This window comes from Ixodes scapularis, unplaced genomic scaffold, assembly GCF_016920785.2.
Source record: "Ixodes scapularis isolate PalLabHiFi unplaced genomic scaffold, ASM1692078v2 PGA_scaffold0__279_contigs__length_252992795, whole genome shotgun sequence".
Taxonomy (NCBI): Eukaryota; Metazoa; Arthropoda; class Arachnida; order Ixodida; family Ixodidae; genus Ixodes; species Ixodes scapularis.
In genome coordinates this window covers 237,967,822-237,973,821 of record NW_024609835.1, presented here as the reverse complement: position 1 = coordinate 237,973,821, position 6,000 = coordinate 237,967,822, and positions in this window count along the sequence as shown.

The following is a 6,000-nucleotide window of genomic DNA, read 5'->3' as shown; positions in this document are numbered from 1 at the left end:
AAGCTGGAGCGTAACTCAGTGGTTCTTTGACTTCCATCGGGGATTCAAGTTGCGCTACATGCTCTCACCGCGTTTACACCGCAATAAGCACTCGTAAGACTGCTGCGAAATATACTTTGTGCAAACGTAGTTGCGGTAAGCATCGTCGAGCCTTCGCTTCTTGCGAGTCCGCATTCACTCACTAATTAAAGTTCGCCTGGATCTCCGATGGAGGTTTCGGAGCAATTCGAAAATACAAAAAAGAGCGATCTATACCTTTTCTTCGCTATCTTACTTAATGTGTTTGTGATTGGTGCTTTGTCGTTCTTACCGCTCGCTGTCCTGCCAAGTTTTCTTTTTTTGTGTTTCTTCCTCTCGCGCGTAATTTGGGTTTCTTGTTTTCTTACCCGCGCTTTTTAAGGGGTCGCGATGGCGCAGAGACGTCCGGCGGCGCTACCCGCCTTTCTCCCGCAACCCTTCTTCGACGTGCCCGGGTTTTTCTCTGCTGCCTCTCTCGCGCTCGCCATGTGGGTTCTTTTGGCGCTGCTCGCTTCACTGTCCTATCAGGCTCGTCCTCTTCTCTGAATCTTTGCGGGAAGGTTTGGACTTGGGCTGTCGCAAACTGCTGTCGAACCTCAAGGTTCCACGAGCCTGCGAACTTTTGGCGAAATTCGACGTATAGCTCGCTTAGTATATAGCTTGAGGTTCGACAGCAAACTATATAGCTTGAGGTTCGACAGCAAACTCGAAAGCAAACAAGCAAACTAACTTATAGCTTGAGGTTCCACGAGCCTGCGAACTTTTGGCGAAATTCGACGTATAGCTCGCCTTTTTAACATCGTTCCCAACTTCTATACGACATAAAAAAAAAACGTGCTGAAATTTGTTTGATATAGGACGCGATGTAGATTAAAAGACGCAACTTTTTAAAATAATATCTCTACTTCCTTAATGGGAAGCGATGCAACCGATAAATATTGCACACACTCTCTCCGCAAGGCGGTGTGAGCTTGTTTTCAATCTCCGCGCATGCGCGTGGCAGTCGAGCTTTAGTTAAGCTTTTCTCGACATTTACGCGCAAAGCTCGAGAAACTAGGGCTTGGGAGAAAGCATCGGCAGGTTTGTGATATACCTCAAAGTCGGACTACATCCGATCGACGCAGTCGGCCACATCTTGCGCGGGCGTGTCTTTCTCTCCCTTCGTGTTCCGGGAAGTGGCTATGACAATCGGTCCGGTTCGATAATACTGCGCGTTCTCTCTTGTCGCGAATGCCGCGACTCCTAAATGATTCGCTTCTGGCTCTTCTCTCTCGTCCGATGACATCTTTAATTATTGAACACCAAGCGCTGTTCTCTGGTTTCTTGCGCGGCGCGTATTTTTTTTGCCGATTGCTTTTGTTCAATTTATTTCCACCCAGCTTTTTGTTTTGCGTGTCTCATGGAGCATTTTCTTTTCTTCTTTATTTTTGTAGCTGCAACTGTCTTTCTCCGCGAGTCTTGCGTCCCAATTACGCAAGCGGCGTCTTTTTAACGAGCAGCAGAGACGCACACGCCGGGCATCGCAATCCTCAACTTTGGGGGGAGGGGGGGGGGGGGGGGGGGGACATAAGGCAAGAAGTTGCCACGGGATTGTTTTTATGTTGTGTGTGTTTTACGTATAGGTTCGGCTCCGATGCTTGGTTCAGGGGATGAATGAGATGAAATAAAGTCCTTCCCAGGTGTTGTCACTGACAGGACTAGAGCGGCAATGCGGTTGTTCAGTTGTCCCACCCCCACCACGAGCTTGCTTCGCCGCCTCTTGACTCTTAAGCATGCGCGCTTAGCCAAAAGCCCGGCCGGTGCTGGAATTTGGAGGATGCGCCCTTCCGTTCTCATTTGGTCAGTGACTGCAGTAGGCGAAACGGCGTGTTTGTCAGGCCGCTTGAGATCGACTGCTTTCGGAAAAACATAAATTAAAAAATAAAATTCCTTATGTTTTACTTGCCGAACCGACGAGGGACACCTGGTACCTCTCACAGAAGGACTGGGATTAATTTAGGTTAACTGAACATCTTCTGGCGCGCAATCAAACTCTCAGTGGCATGGCGTATTGTGCGCTGTAAGTTTTCATCAAATGACAAAAACCTTCGATGGAGCTGGAAGCCGCCATCTGGGGAGCAGCTAGGTGGCACCAAGGCCTCAAAGCCAGCATACGGCGGCTAATGTATATATATATATATATATATATATATATATATATATATATATATATATATATATATATATATATATATATATTATTGAATGAACTGGTGTCTGATAATTTTGGGCAGCAATGTGAGTAGGGGTGCCGCATCTCGAAGCACTAAAGCAAAAGCCGATGCTGCAAAACCAGGGATCATCCGCTCAATTCAGCTCCCCTGGTCGTTTCTACGTAAATTGGCATTATACCGGCGTGTTGTTTTGTTTTTGCATATAGTTGTTTGATAGTAGTACTACCTCAATACTGGAGCTGAAAGTTATTTAAGTTTTCTGGTAAGCTCCATGTTAACTCTAATTTAAAAAATTTGAGCAAATAGGTGGCGTTAATATGAAGGTCAACCGTGATTATTTCCTAGATGGCTTTCATTCCTTGATTTCTTGCGCCGTGTGTAAGTTGAGTTAGATTTGTGTACGTCCTTAATGACGGCGGCGAGCCAAGCCGTACATTTTTAATAAAAATAAATCGAAGAACCTTAATCTGTACCATTTCCAATTTGTGAATCTTAAAAGCTGTGAACGAATTGATAACGACTGAGCGTATTTAAGTGTAAGCCAAATTAATGTTTATGAGCAAGTAACTTAACTTCAGATACTGAAAATTCCAGTCAAGTATAAATTTCCACAGCTTGTCTGTAGATTTGTAGCATTTAGGTAGTATTCACAATGTAAGGAGTTCCAAAAGAGGTTTTCTGTCTCATATGGTAATGCCCAAGTACTTGTATTCACTGAGGCTCTTGATTGAATATCCAGATAATCTGTAGTTAAAGAAGGAATGTTTTAAAACAAGGTTGATATAGTTCTAAACTTGTCAAGTTTTGCACCAGCTAGCAAATTTAAATAAACTCATTTTCAGTTTAGTCTCGTCGTCATGGGTATTCCCAATGCTATATAATCAACAATCATTAGCAAACAATTTATTTATGACATAGATATCTGAGCATATATCATTAAATATTATCAAAAACGACAGCGGTGAAAGACTAGAATCTTGTGGTAGATCGTACGTAACGTTGCAAATCTTCGAAACACAATCCTCAAAACAAAACAAAATGCTATTAATCTCCAAGGTAAGCTTTTAGCCCATTCAGGATTTGGTCATTTTAGTATTGCGTCATTTTTGTTTGAAACGGTGTTAGACAACGTCAAAAGCCATAGCCAAATATAGAATTATGACATCAACTTGTTTGTTTTGCTTGAGTGAGAAAGCAAAGTCGTGAACAGCGAGAAAATAGTAGAATTGTGATAGAATATCCCTTCCTAAAGACACACTGGTGACGTCTTAGTAATTGATGGTGTCCTAAAAGACTGCTAATCTTTTCTGCAACGATATGTTAGAGCTTTTTTTTTGCAACAGTGGGAGGTTTTTGGAGTCAGATGGGTTGCATCCGACTCCAAAATTGTTCAGAAATTTGGTAAGTCAACATTCTACAGTGATTTATCAAAAATTATACATAGGTGTTTTGCTACACATAAAGATTATTTTCATGAACTAGTTTGGAAGCACATCGAGAATTTTTAATATTTTTCCGTCGAAATCACTTAATAAAATGAGAACACCCGCTTTGAAAATTACAAGAGTTTTTAGGAAGAGTCACTATTGTGCTATAAAAACTACAAAACGTTACTGTTATTGATCGAGAAAACTGAGGCGTGGTATCTGTTAAAACCCCGTTCTATCATACTATTACACAGACTTAAGACATTATCCAAAAAAAAAGTATTTCCCGGAAATACGTTTTGGCAAAATGTGATACGAAAATTTCTCGTGGTATGTCCTTATGAAGTCAAAGGGTGTGGGAGTGGAGTTTCGCGTGTTTGCTTTTTCCTTTGTTATTCCCGAAAAGACCTTTGAAACCAGCGGATAGCTGGTTCGAGTCTGCACTTTTGGCTAATTTCCTTACTCTAGTAATTTTCCTACCGACGTGTATAATTTTTAGAGAAATTCAAGGCTTCGTTTTGTCTGATTTTACGGTCTCCGTAGAAACATAATGACAAATGCAATTATTGACAGTACCTTAAATTCCTCCCAGATTGAATTTGTATTTATGTGATCGACAACTTTTTTTTTCTTTAGCCGCAGCCGTTATTGCAAAGGGATTACAGTTTAAAAAAAAGCAAAAAGAAACATATCTTCATTTGTAGTGCACACTTGGACTTCAGTCAACCTATTCCAGTCTGCAACAGTTGGAACAAATAAAAAATTCGCATACATGTTTGTCCTGGCGCGGTACTCAGATTTTGAACCCGTGGTTAGTTCGCCTAGAAACATAATGTGTGTCTTTTAAATATATTTTACTATTAATACCGGTCTTATTATTGTGTAGAAAAAATTAAAAAAAACTTTAGTCTCAACTTTTTTCGCCAAGTGAAAAGTAGTTCCCAATTCAATTCTTTTTTTCATTTTAGTGCAGCTCTCCCTCCGCCCATACCGATCCAGGACAAACCTAGCAGCTCTGTTTTGAAGTCTTTCGAATTTATCGATCAAAGTTGTTTGCGAAGGGTTCCAGACAGCACAGACATACTCTAAAATCGGTCTACCACAAGTTAAGTACGCGGTTTTCTTTAAATCAGGTTGTGAGCACCTCAAATTCCTTTGGATAAAATTGAGCGCCTTGCCTGCTTTCACGATCACGTCATGAACATAAGCATTCCAAGAACAGTCGGATGAGAGAGTGACACCAAGGTACTTATACGTAGATTCGTTACTTATTGAGATATTTTCTATCCGGTAGTTACTTTCGATTTTTTTTCCTTCTCTTTATAAAACAGAGGTGTACACACTTTTTTAATTTAAATTCATCTGCTACGAGGAGCAACAAGTATTAATACACTCCAAATCTCGTTGCAACAGAGCGGCATCTTGTTCATCCTTAATGTTTCTATACACAACGCAGTCGTCAGCAAGCAACAGTATATACGAACAAGTTCACATAGAAATATCTTTTACATAAATCAAAAACAAAAGTGTACCTAGAACAGAGCTGCCAAATTTTCGCGTAATTACTATACTTGATACTGAAATACTTTAGGCTAGCAGCGTTGCAAAATAGATGAGTTGCCCTTCTACAGCGTCGTGTTCATATCGTCATTTATATATAACAAAAATAGGTCGACCTTCCCCTGTAGGAACTGTGACGACGTCAGAGAGTTAGGCTACTTAGCCAGCGAAACGTATGACACTGAAAGAACTCCGTTTATCTTGGGTGTATATGTTTCAAATGGGGTTTATGTGTTTCAAATGTGGTTCTTGTTTTAAAGACCTTCAATGCTGGTAATTTCTGTGTTTGAGGTTGTTGCTTTGCAAGATTCATCTCCAATCACACACGAAGCATGTGCCTGCGTCTCTTTAAGGCTTAATTGTCCGACACCAATTTTCGACCTCGGACAAACCGAGAACAGCATGTTGACAAAAATGTTCTTCCGTTGCTTGGCAGGTACAGTCTCATGCGTCGTCAGAGGTGATAAAAAATATGCAATTGAAGTATGCGCGAAAAGCATTCCTTGGTTTTTGCCTCACTGCGAGTAGGCACTTACAATGAGCACCGAACAGACTATATTGCATAATTCCATTATGTTCTCACAGCAAAACTTTGAAAGAAATTAACCCACAAAAATCAAATGTTCTGATTCTCCTCTTTGTTTTCCATTAGAATAAATATATTAGTTGCGCGTTCAGTCAGTCCAGCAAAATAAGTATAACTGCACACAAAACCTTGACTGTGATGGTGCGATTTCGCTTGCGATTTTGCTTCCAATTTTACAGCTGTAACTTTCAGCACC